We start from the raw sequence: 13,403 nt of genomic DNA on the forward strand, positions 1-13,403 counted from the left end.
AGAAAGAAAGAAAGAAAGAAAGAAAGAAAGAAAGAAAGAAAGAAAGAGAGAAAGAGAAAGAAGGAAGGAGGGAAGGGAGAGAGGGAGGGAGGGACGGAGGGAAGGGAGGGAGGGAATTATAATGCAGAGCAGGGCACAAAATAATAGCCCTTTTTATTTATATGTTTATTTATCTTGAGGTGAAATTCTTGGCTCTGGAGGGGACACCAGCAATCTGGGTCCTCACTGCCACTTGGACGCTGGTCTATGGCGTGCCTGGGCCCTGCACCCTTCGCTTCCTGTCCCTCAGGCCCTGCTTCAATCTCCTCTATTTCCACTCACCCTAGGCTCCGCCTGGGCAGGCCCTACTGTTATCACCAGACCCCTGAGCTCTATAACCTTGGAGGTCCTATAGATTGAGAGTGGCGTGAGAGCTGCTTGACCCCCAAATTACAGCATCCGCCTCCCCTTCAACTGCTTGCCATCCTCGTGTTCTTTTTTTTTTTTTGAGACGGAGTTTCACTCATGTTACCCAGGCTGGAGTGCAATGGCGCGATCTCGGCTCACCGCAACCTCCGCCTCCTGGGTTCAGGCAATTCTCCTGCCTCAACCTCCTGAGTAGCTGGGATTACAGGCACGCGCCACCATGCCCAGCTGATTTTTTGTATTTTTAGTAGAGACGGGGTTTCACCATGTTGACCAGGATGGTCTCGATCTCTTGACCTCGTGATCCACCCACCTCGGCCTCCCAAAGTGCTGGGATTACAGGCTTGAGCCACCGCGCCCGGCTCCATCCTTGTGTTCTAAAGAAGAAAACCTAGCACTACAAAGCTGGACTCTTTTCTCCTTAAAATGACAAAGCAGATGAGAGCCGTGGGAGCTCCTGTCTAAATCTCTGCCTCCCCTCTGCAGCACTATCTGTGATGGGAATTCCAGAGCCATTTATCATCGTAATGATTGCTGATTCCAGCACGTTATGGTGACTGATGGCCGTGCTACCTGGAGCTTGTCTTCCCGATTTTCTCTTCACTAAAGAGTAATTGTGCAGAGTTGGTGGTAGATGAGGGTGGCTCAGAGATGTGAGGTGAGAGGAGAGAGTCACAGCTCAGCTTGTCACCAACCCTGGGGCGGGCGGGGCAGAGGGAGGTGTGCCAACTAATAGTTAGCTGAGAAGGCTGGTAGAGAAAATTCAAACTCTGTGCATTTAGGTGGGTTGTTTCACCTCTGACTCTCCCAATGCTGCTGACATACCCTCTCCAGGCAAAGACATCCCCTACTGAAATGGGAAAAGACGTGACAATTGTTAGCCGAGCATCAGAAGAATGGAAGATCAGGAAGAGGCTGTTCTCCATCAGCCTCATGGACAGACCAAGAGAAATTACGGCTGAGGCGCTGCAAGATGGATTAAAGTAGGCTTAAGAAAGACATTCACCCAGCTAAGAAGCAGCAGTCCAAGGTGCAACTTATTTTCCAAGGAAACACTCCAGACACCTGCCCCCCTATTGAGTGAAGGAGGACCATGCCTGCCAATCCCTGGGGAATGGGGTTCAATTGTTTTTGCTTTGCAACTTTCTAGGAAGCTCAGGGTAACACGGAGGCTGGGGAGCTGGGTTAGAACTTCAGGCCCTGCTGTGTCCTCTGAGCATCCTGCCCTTGGGACTGCCGATCAAACTTTGGGGGTCTCCTTACCCTTCACAGCTCTGGAGGAAGTGTGGAATTAAGGGCTGCTGTGGGCCGGGCGTGGTGGCTCACCCCTGTAATCTCAGCACTTTGGAAGGCCAAGGGGGGCGGATCATGGTGTCAGGAGTTTGAGATCAGCCTGGCCAATATGGTGAAACCTGTCTCTACTAAAAAGACAAAAATCAGCGTGGTGGCACGTGCCTGTAGTCCCTGCTACTCAGGAGGCTGAGGCAGAAGAATTGCTTGAACCCGGGAGGCAGAGGTTGCAATGAGCCAAGATCGCATCGCTGTACTCCAGCCTGGTGACAGAGTGAGACTACATCTCAAAAAAAAGAAAAAGGCTGCTGTGGGTTGAATGGTGCCTCCCTGAAGTTTATATCCAACCGGCATCTCAGGCTGTGACTTTAGTTGGAAATAAGGTCGCTGCAGGTATAAGTAAGAATAAATCATCCTGGATTTAGGGTGGGCCCCAAATCCAACAACGGGTGTTCCTGGTGTTCTTTTGCTTTTTTGTTTTTGGGATTTTGGGGTGGGGTTTTTTGTTTTTGTTTTATTGAGATGGAGTCTTGCTGCATTTCCCAGGCTGGAGTGCAGTGGAGCGATCTCGGCTTACTGCGATCTCCGCCTCCCAGTTAAAGTGATTCTCCTGCCTCAGCCTACCAAGTAGCTGGGATCACAGATGTGCACCACCACACCCAGCTAATTTTAGTATTTTTAGTGGAAAGAGCGTTTTGCCATATTGGCCAAGCTGGTCTTGAATTCCTGACCTCAAGTGGGTCCACCCACGTAGGCCTCCCAAAGTGCTGGGATTACAAGTGTAAGCCACCACCATGCCCAGAAAGCCAGGTGAAGACAGAGGCTGGGATTGCAGTCACACCTGTAATCCAAGGAATGCCACAGATTGCAGGCAGCTGCCAGAAGCTCAGAGGGCAGCAGGAACCGACTCTGCCTCAGAGCCTCCAGAAGGAGCCACCCTGCCAGCACTTTCATTTCTGACTTCTGCTCTCCAGAACTGTGAGAGAATACATTTCTGTTATTTTAAGCCCCATGTTTCTGGGGTTATTACACTAACCTTAAGGAAATAATACAAGGGAGTTGGGCAAAGGGGTTGCAGAGACCCAGTTTTCTTGGGTGCAAAGAACCCTGACCATATCCCCTAGTTCAGCGACCCAAGCATTCCTGTCTCCAGCGCCGCCCAGAAGAGCGTCTTTACAAGTCAGAGAGTCTATCACATGCCCCCCAATTCCTCCTCCCCCATGCGCACCCCAGGAACACACAAACCCCACTTGAGGCCGGGTGAGTTGGCTCACGCCTATAATCCCAGCACCTTGGGAGGCTGAGGTGGCAGATCACCTGAGGTCAGGAGTTCAAGACTAGCCTGGCCAACATGCCGTCTCCACTAAAGATACAAAAATTAGCCGGGCATAGTGGTGGATGCCTGTAATCCCAATTACTTGGGAGGCTGAGGCAGGAGAACCCTTTGAACTGGGGAGGTGGAGGTTGCAGTGAGCTGAGATCACGCCATTGCACTCCGGCCTGGGCAACAGAACGAGACTCCGTCTCAAAACAAAAACAAAAAATCCCACTTGAACTGCCCTCTGCACCCACTCAGTGGGGACTTCAGTCAGGCCAAGCCTGGAGACTGCCCCTCCCCTCTGTGACACTGCACCTGCTCGGCCCACATCTTCTGGTCTCAGTTTCCCTGGTGCCTTCCCCAGATGGCCTCCTCAGAGGCTCAAACAGATGAAGCCCAGACAGGCACCATCCTCTGTGGACTCCTCCCTGCCTCACTTCTCAACCAGGGCTACCAGTCACAGAAAACACCCAGTGGCCTCTCTAGCTAGGGGAAGCAGGAAATGGCTAGGTGCAAGGTTCAGAGAGGTCAAACCAGATGCAAGCCAAGATCCCAGCCCTCAAGACAGGGTCTCAGGGAATACCCCAGTCATGGCATCCATAGACAGAAGGCACTCTTTACCCATTTGTTTTTTCTTTTCCTTTTGGCCAAGTGGACATTCCAATAGAGAAGGCACTTGTTTACCCATTGTCCTCATTTCCCACCATGAAGGCATCTAGGAAAGACCCCCTCTTAGGGAAGAACATTCCAGGGTAGACAAAGGGCCAAATGGCAGGGCCTCTCTAAAGGCCACCCACATGATGTCATCCGCCTTAGGAACAAGCCGGGGTCTCCTGAGTCATCCTTCCTCCCCACACTCTCCTCCCTCTGATTGGACACTTCGCCCCCTCACAATCAGTTCTCAGCCCTTTATTGGGGCATCTTGTATTTATCTCATTCTCAAAGCTGCCTGACACCTCCCCAGAGCTGGGGCCTGCAGGGCAGCGGAGAGCAGCCCTCCTCCCTCCTCCTGGATGGACTCCCAATTCTGTCACCTGCCCGGAGAGCTCAGAGCCATGGGAGCTGGTGGGTGCTGTCCTCTCTTCCTGGGCATGGGCTGGGTGTTGGGAATGTGGAGTCTGACGGAGGGCCTGTCCTCCATGTATTATTGCTGCTGAGGCAGCTGAAGATGGAGAGAACTCCAGGGGAGGCAGAGGTGCAGTGATGACCATGTTGGAGAAGAGCTTTGAGGCTGAGCAGAAGTCAAGATAAATGAACTCTCTCTCCCATGAGTCACCATGCTTCGGGACAGCTGATGGGGAGGAGGCAGAGTGACCATGCCCTGGAATCTTTGATTTCCTGTCATCAGACAGCCAAGTCGAGCTGGACAAAAACATCCTGGGAGGTGTGGACCATGCAGGCATGGGGGAGAAGGGCCACACTCAGGAAGCTATGGGGCCATGTCATGGCAACCATCTGCTTCACTGCAAATCTTCTGCTTCATGGTCCCTCCCCCCACCCCCAAGTGTTCGTCAGACTGTGTGTCCCAAGTTTGCTGCAGGAATGTGGCCACTGAAGCCTGGTTGTCTTCCTCCCACCCACAGCTGGTCAGAGCCTGAGCTAGACTGGAACTCTGGCCTCCTCACCCCCAGCCCAGCACCCTTTCCTCCACTGACTCATCCAGGAGGCTGTGAACACTGTGGCCCCACAGCGTCTCAGCTCTCTTCTCCTGCCTGCTCCTGCTCTCTAAACACATTCAACACGCCGACAGGCGACGGCTGTTCCAAGAGTCCCCAAGGTCCCCTTCCCTGGTGTCTGAGTTGTGCCAACGGCAGGCTGCACAGCCACCACTAATGTTCAGTTGCAGGACTGGGGTAGCATCAGGATTTTTTGGTTTTAAAAATTTATGCAAAAATGTCTTCAGAACCTCCATATTCTCAAGTAAAAGAATTCTAGTGCCCAAGATAAGAGGGACCAGGGACAGCGGATAGAGCTAATTAGATCCAGAGGCCTGTGCTTTAGAAAAGGGCCAGGGCTGTCAAGAATTGCTGGGCATAGAGCCAGGCACCGTGGCTCGTGCCTATAGTCCCAGCACTTTGGGAGGCCAAGGTGGGTGGATCGCTTGAGTCCAGGAGTTCAAGACCAGACTGGACAACATGGCAAAACCCTGTCTCTACAAAAAAAAAAAAAAAAAAAGGCAAAAATTAGCTGGGCATGGTGGTGCGTGCCTGTGGTCCCAGCTACCAGAGAGGCAGACGTGGGGGATTACTTGAGCCTCTGAAGTCTAGGCTGCAGTGAGCCAAGATCTCACCACTGCACTCCAGACTGCGTGACAGAGCGTGACCCTGTCCCAAGAAATAAACAAACAAAAAGGAATTGATGGGCTTAAGGCCAGGCATGTGGTGCTCATGCCTGTAACCCCAGCACTTTGGAAGGTTGAGATGGGTGGATCACTTGAGCTCAGAAGTTCAAGACCAGCTTGGGCAGCATGGTGAAACCCCTTTCTACAAAAAAAAAATAATAATATGCATATATATATATATATATATAAATTAGCCAAGCTAATGTGGTGGCACATACCTGTGGTCCTAGCCACTTGGGGGGCTGAGGCAGGAGGATCGCTTGAATTGGGGAGGTTGAGGCTGCAATGAGCTGAGATCGTGCCACTGCACATGCCCTGTTCTGAAAAGAAAAAAAAGAATTTCTGGGCATGGGTGGGTCTTCCTGGAGCTCTGGGATGCTGCCTCTAGGGCAGGTGGTCTCAGCACATTCACTTGGGAGGTGAATTTGCAGTAGGGGAGACAATCTCACTAATTAGTAATAAACGTCTTTATTTTATTTATTTATTTGAGACAGAGTCTCACGCTGTTGCCCAGGCTGGAATGCAATGTTTCAATATCAGCTCACTACAGCCTCTGCCTCCCAGGTTCATGCGATTCTCCTGCCTCAGCCTCCCGAGTAGCTGGGATTACAGGGACACATCACCACACCCAGCTAATTTTTGTAATTTTAGTAGAGACAGGGTTTCACTCTGTTGGCCAGGCTGGTCTCAAACTCCTGACCTCATGATCCACCTGCCTCAGCCTCCCAAAGTGCTGGGATTCCAGGTGTGAGCCAACACGCCCAGCCTAAACATCTTTATTTCTTAATGAACACTCTTCATCATCCACCTCCGACTTAGTTCAGTCTCCTGCTTTCTAGGAATGGAGCTGTCCCAGGGTTTCGTGGGTTGGGGGAAGGAGAGACACCTACTCCTCTTGCTTCCCTGCCAGTCACGTCCCTCTGAGGTAGAGAACCTGGGAGTGTGTGTTCTGGTTTTCCTTGGGTTCATTTGGGGAAGAGGAGTCCTTAAAGCTGCCGGAATACAAAATAAGGAAGTGGAAGGTAGAAGAGATAAGTCAGCCTGGTAAGAAAGAGAACAAGAGGTGTCACACTCCCCTAGAAGGCAGGTCTCTTGCTTCCCTTATCCGAGGGGCACCTCTGCTCCTTCCTTGCGGCTTATTTCCCTCTCCATTCCTGTGGTCCAGGGACAGGAATGCTGAGAATGGTTCAACATTTTATCCTGAGCTATTTTGAGGGGAATGGGGGGGACAGAGCTGAGTGGTGGAGCCCAATCACTCCCTTCTCTCTAGTTCCCACCATCCCCTCCCCCATCCATGTTTTGGAGTTGCCAAGGAAACCGCACAGCCTATCTGCATCTTCTGTTTTGTTCCTGTCAAAGCCAGGAAACTTTCTAAGGCCAAATCAGTGGGAGCTCTGTCAGAGTTGGTCGGCAGGGAGAGGCCGCTCCAGCGTGAAGCTCCTGCACGGATGCCCTCCCACACAGCTGTGCATGCACACGCACACACGCACGCACACACAGCGTGCACCACCCCCACACACCCGCACCTCCAATCAACCAGCCCAACCTCCAGGAGGAGAGAAAATGGAAAACAAATAGGGAAAAAAATCCACTCTGCGCACCCTACCATGCCACACACCCACACCACTTCCATCCTCCTCTCCTCTGAGCCTTGCAGGGCTGGCAAAGGTTGGTGCCCCAGGCAGCTCACCCACTCCAACGGCACTCTGGCACTGCAGGTGTGGCAGCTCCAGAGACAGTGTGCAGTCAGGCTACCCTAGGAGGTGAGTCCTGGGAGCAGAAGGAGGCAGCAAGCAGAGAAAGGGATATGGAGGTATAACCCCATGGTTCCAGGCAGGAGTCACAGACTGTTGTGTGACCTTGTGAAGGTCACCTAAATACACTGCTCGATGTCACCGAGATACAAGCTGCTACATGGAGTAGTGAGTCCTCCATCATTGGAGGTATTCAAGCAGATGCTGAATGCCCATCTTTATAGGAGGTTCATCTAAAGGATACTCCTACTTTGAGTGGGAGCTTAGGCCAAATAATCCCTGATATTGTTGGCAGGAAGATTCTAGAATCATAGTTTAGAGTCTTTGTGTGCCGCAGGCTCACTTTGCACGTGATGGCCTAGGGGCTGAGGGCAGAGGGGCCGCCCCTTCCTCCACACACAGGCATTCACCTATGCGGCTGACCTTCTCACTTCTCAGCCAAGAGCCTGGTCATTGCTTTCCCTGGAAGGCTTGAATGGGTTCAAGAGTAGACACCTAAGGAAAACCCAGTGGGGCCAGGTGTGGAGGTGCACACCTATAATCTCAGCACTTTGGGAGGCTGAGGTGGGAGGAGTGCTTGAGCCCAGGAGCTCGAGACCAGCCTTGGCAACATAGTGAAACGCTGCCTCTAAAAAAAATGTTTCAAACGTAGCTAAGTGTTGTGATGCGTCCCTATAGTCCTAGCTACTTGGAAGGCTGAGGTGGGAGGATCACTTGAACCCGGGAGGTTGAGGCCGAAATGAGCTGTAGTTGTGCCACTGCCCTCCAGCCTGGATGACGCAGCGAGACCCTGCCTCAAACAAACAAACAAACAAAAACCCAGGGGAGGATGACTGGGTATGAGAATTAGAGAGCCTAGCACAACCAGCCTGGGGTGATGCCCTGTCCAGCAGGCCAATTTCTGCTTGAATAAAGAAAGGATCGTGTTTTGAGAACCAGCTGAGAAAGTGGCCTTATTTTCCCAAAGATGAGGGACTGAGAGGGGTGTTCTCTCCGGCCAAGGGAGAAGGGGGTTGTCATCAGGAGAAGAAGGCAAAGCAGAGGCGATGACGTAAGGTCCTTAGGATCAGGGGAGTGCTAGGTCCTAGAATCCAGACCCCTGGAACTACAGTGTCACCTGTGCCCTGCACAACAGTGTCCGCAGAAGGGGTGAACTGGGACTTACATCCAGCCAACCAGTGCCTCCCGTAGGACAGAGGCTGCCTGGAAGAGGGTCTGCATTAATTATTTTTCCTGATCACCTTTCTCCTCCACCCTCCACCCTCCAGTAGGCACCGGTGTGTGTGGTTCCCCTCGAAGCATCCATGCATTCTATCATTTAGCTCCCACTTACAAGTGAGAACATGCACCATTTGTTTTTCTGCCCCTGCGTTAGTTGGAGGCACCTTTTTCTAAATCTCACCAGGGTCAGTAGCAGCCCTGCTCACACTACTTCCCCCATCAACAGCCTATGATCTTCCTAAGGTACTAGTCTCACCCAGACCCTCCCTACTTACACTCTTCAGTGGCCGCTGCTTTCTCCTAATGGGAAAAAGGCAAGTTTTCTAGCCTGGTGGACAGGGTCCCTCATCGTGTACCTCTCCCTGCCCATCTTCCCAGTCTTTAACATCCTCCAGTGCTCCAGCCACATCACCCTACCTTCCCCCAAACTGCCCAACTTCCTCAAGGTTCTTTCCAGCCTAGATCCCACAGGGAACTCAGTTGTGAACAACAGAAACCACCTCTCACTAACCAGCAGAGAAGGAATAGTCTGGGCTGATTACAGGCGCGGTGGCTCACTCCTGTAATCCCAGCACTTTGGGATGCCAAGGCGGGTGGATCACCTGAGGTCAGGAGTTGGAGACCAGCCTGGCCAACATGGTGAAACCCCATCTCTACTAAAAATACAAAAATTAAGGTCAGGCGCAGTGGCTCACGCCTGTAATCCCAGCATTTTGGGAGGCCGAGGCTGGCGGATCACTTGAGGTGGGGAGTTCAAGGCCAGCCTGGGCAATAAGGTGAAACCCTGTCTCTAAAATAAAAAATAATAAATAAATAAAAATACAAAAATTAGCTGGATGTGGTGGCACATGCCTGTAATATTAGCTACTTGAGAGGCTGAGGCAGGAGAATCGCTTGAACCAAGGAGATGGAGGTTGCAGTGAGCCAAGATGGTACCATTGCACTCCAGCCTGGGTGACAGAGTGAGATTCCATCTCAAAAGGAAAAAAAAAAATTCTATTAGCTCAAGAGTTGATGGGCAGCACCTGCCCTTGCCCACACAGGTGGGAAACAAGGGATGTTGATGGCAGAGAATACTCCAAGGTCAGGTGACAGGGAGCACCTTGTTGGGGTACTGCTGCTGGTTCTGCCCCGTGTCCACCACCCATACCACCCCCACACTAGATACTGTTCTTGAAGCAGCCTGGAGCAGCCACCACTGCTACAAATGACTGCTCCTGCCCAGGTCCCAGCGATCCCAGTGGGAGCATCAGATTGGCTGAACTCAGCTTCCAGGCCATCCTCACCCCACCCTCACTCTGCCCATGCCACATTTGTGGGGGGTCGGGGAGCAGGGAGACAGAAACTCTGCCTTTTTTAGTATGTGGTCAAAGGTAGAATTCTTCCCCAACTAAGACTCATATAATGAGGAATTCCCTCCAAAATAGGAAGGTTGCTTAGTACTGGACAATCAAAACCATGACGAATATCCATTCACTGTCCCTGTCTGCCTCATCAATTCCTGTTCACTCCTTGAATGAAATCCCTGTAAAACCTTCCTCCAGGTGGGGCGTGGCAGCTCATACCTATAATACCAGTACTCTGGGAGGCCAAGGCAGGCAGATCACCTGAGGTCAGGAGTTCGAGACCAGCCTGACCAACATGATGACCGCCCCCCCCATCTCTACTAAAAATACAAAATTAGCTGGGCGTGGTGGTGCATTTGTGTAATCCCAGCTACTCAGGAAGCTGAGACAGGAGACTCACTTGAACCCAGGAGGTGGAGGTTGCAGTGAGCCGAGATTGTGCTATTGTACTCCAGACTGGACAACAAGAGTAAAACTCCTTCTTGAAAACAAAGAAAGAAAAAACCTTCCTCCTACCTAGGCATGCTCCAGTGACCGCTCTATGTTTTCATAGTACCCAATATTTACCTCCACCAAGGCCTTAGTTTAGCAAAGTGGTTTTCAGATTTGTCTTCCTCACCAGACCGTGGGTTCCTTTGGGTCTTAGAGGGGGACAAGCTCATCTGTGACCCCTTGTCCCCACCCCCAGGGGCGGTGTTAGTGGGAGCTCAGTAAACACCTGAGTGAATGACAGAATGAATATGTTCATCCCTGAGGGTCTTCCCACAGAAGAAGGTCAGCTTAGAGCACGCTACATGACTGGTGGAGTGTGATGAACGCGATCCTCACTGCAGAGCTGGGGTACAGAGAACAAGGAATGAAGCTAAGTGCTTATGTTTAAAAGCACTAGAGAGAAAAGCTGTTAGCAAGTGACCCTCTTCCTTAAAGAGCTGTAAGGTACATCTTCCAAAAGACACTTTAGAGAGAGACCTGGTGGGGTGTGCATCCAGCTGTATCCCCGAGGCCTCGGCTGCTGTAAATCTGGAACTGTGTGGGTTGAGATGAAAACGCTTTCCAGTCATTAGGCCCCATTGTGAAGGTAATTATATAAAGTCCTGTTGCACACACCCGGGCCAGGAGTGGGCTGGAGCTGCCCTGAGTGGCCCCCACAGGGGAGAAGAGTGGCAGAGGAGCACCTGGAAAGATACAGGAGGGCAGCAAAAGCTGATCAAAATAAAAGGGAAGAAGCAGAAGAGAAGACCAGGGAGAGAAGCACAGGGAGAAAGAGCACACAGGAGCCAAACCCAGGAAAGGGACGGAGTGGGAACGTGGAGTGGGGCTGCAGCCAAGGAGTCGAGGCCTGGAATTAACTACTGATGGGGAACAGAGGCCATGGGATTGAGCTTACTGCCGCCAGGGAAAGGAGGCAGAGAGGGGTGAATAAACAGTGAATGCCTACCTCAGTTAATCAAACATTTATTACATGTCTACTACATGCTAGACACTGCACTAAGGAACTAAAGATACAAAGGTATAAGATGGCATACATGGCCGGGTGCGGTGGCTCACACCTGTAATCCCAGCACTTTGGGAGGCTGAGACAGGTGGATCACGAGGTCAGGAGTTCAAAACCAACCTGGCCAAGATAGTGAAACCCTGTTTCTACTAAAAATACAAAAATTAGCCAGCATAGTGGCGGGCGCCTGTAATCCCAGCTACTTGGGAGACTGAGGCAGAGAACTGCTTGAACCTGGGGGGCCAGAGGTTGCAGTGAGCCAAGATTGTGCCACTGCACTCCAGCCTGGGTGACAGAGCAAGACTCGGTCTAAAAAAGAAAAAAGAAAAAAAAGATGGTAAACACATGCAAACCCCTTTCCTTCCGGGATTTACAGAGCAACAAGAGGGACACATGCAAAAACTGAGACTATAAAGATGTGTTAGGCAGAGAGCAGTGGCTCACGCCTGTAATCCCAACACTTTGGGAGGCTGAGACGGGAAGATAGCTTGAGGCCAGGAGTTCAAGACCAGCCTAAGCAACACAGTGAGACCTCCATCTCTACAAAAATAAAAATATTAGCCAGGCATGGTGGTGCATGCCTATGGTCTCAGCGACTCAGAAGACTCACTTGAGCCTAGAAAGGTTGAGGCTGCAGTGAGCCATGATTGCGCCATGGCACTCCAGCCTTGACAACAAAGCAAAACTTTGTCTCAATAAATAAATGAAAATAAAAGCATGCCCTGGCCACCTTTCATAGCAGAAAAGCATCATAAAAAATTTTTTAGGTCCGCGCGCAGTAGCTCACGCCTGTAATCCCAGCATTTTGGGAGGCAGAGGCAGTCAGATCACCTGACGTCAGGAGTTCAAGACCAGCCTGGCCAACGTGGTAAAACCCCATCTCTGCTAAAAATGCAAAAATTAGCCGAGCATGGTGGTAGGTGCTTGTAATCCCAGCTCTTCAGGAGGCTGAGGCAGGAGAATCGCTTGCAGCGAGCCAAGATTGCGCCACTGCCCTCCAGCCTGGAAGACAGGAGCGAGACTTCATCTCAAACAAACAAACAAATTTGTTAGGTAGAAGTAAGAGAAGAAGAATGCAATGGGAACATAATAAAGGGCACTTCCATCTGAAGGAGATGCCTGTTGAACTCAGTATCGATGGATAGATCAGCCACGGGGAGAGAGGTGCTGCTAAGGAGGCAGCATGAGCAAACACATGGACGCAGGAGCCAACACGGAATGGGGTGCAGAGGTGGCAGGGACGTGACAAGAGCTGGAGAGGCCAGGTGGAACCAGGTGCAGGGAGCCACGTGCGTCAGGCTAAGGGGCTTGACTTCAACCTGCAGGTGATGGAGACTCATTGACAGGTTTTCTCGGTGCCTGATGTGGCAAGATTTGCATTTTAGGGGTGTCACGTTGACTACAGGGTGAGAGTGAATTTCTGTGGAGGAAGACAGTAGTCAGGGAGACCAATTAGGAGTTGATTGCCATTGTTACAGCGAAAGATGTGGTGCCATTATCTGAGACGGAGGACGCGGAAAGAGAAGAGCTAGCAGCGGGGAGGGGTGATGATGACATGCTTAGGCAAGTTGAGTATAGAATGTTTGTGGACTGCTTAAGGGTATATATCTAACATGCATTTGAATATGCACATGGGAAACTGAGGGGAGAGACAGCAGCTGAAGACACAGATTCGGGCTTCATCAGCAAACAGATCATAGCTTCAATAGATGGAAGTGGAAGAGTTCTCCCAGAGAGAAAACACTCAAAGCCAAGAAGCGGGCTCAGGCTAGAACTCTGAAAAACTCTCAGGTTTAAAGGGTGAAACTCCCGTGAAAAGGAGGCCTCTAAGAAAGACAATGCTGGTCCGTGCACGGTGGCTCACAACTGTAATCCCAGCACTTTGGGAGGCCGAGGTGGGTGGATCACCTGAGGTCAGGAGTTGGAGACCAGCCTATCCAACAGGGCGAAACCTCATCTCTACTAAAAATACAAAAATTAGCCAGGTGTGGTAGTGGGTACCTGCAATCCCATGTTTATTATAAGTCTACTTCATGCTAGGCATTGCACTAAGGCACTAAGGATACAAAGGTATAAGATGGCGTACATGGCCAGGTGCAGTGGACAAACAGATCATAACTACTCGGGAGGCTTGGACAGGGCAATCACTTGAACCTGGGAGGCAGAGGTTGCAGTGAGCCGAGATCTTTCCATTTTCCATTGCCTGCCAGCCTGGGGAACAAGAGTAAAACTC

At 51.2% G+C, this 13,403-nt stretch overlaps 1 long non-coding RNA gene across 1 annotated transcript in view; it reads left to right on the forward strand.

Moving 5' to 3' along the window:
- The window catches only part of LOC116558597, a 7,071-nt gene extending 1,725 nt beyond the window's left edge, over window positions 1-5,346 (forward strand). The window contains exon 2 of the long non-coding RNA XR_004272087.1: window positions 5,281-5,346. This is a non-coding gene — a long non-coding RNA (uncharacterized LOC116558597). The remainder of the gene's footprint in view (window positions 1-5,280) is intronic.
- Window positions 5,347-13,403: the final 8,057 nt, after the last annotated feature.

The sequence above is a fragment of the Sapajus apella genome, unplaced genomic scaffold (assembly GCF_009761245.1).
Source record: "Sapajus apella isolate SASKATOON/1434 unplaced genomic scaffold, GSC_monkey_1.0 scaffold22, whole genome shotgun sequence".
NCBI classification, from domain to species: domain Eukaryota; kingdom Metazoa; phylum Chordata; class Mammalia; order Primates; family Cebidae; genus Sapajus; species Sapajus apella.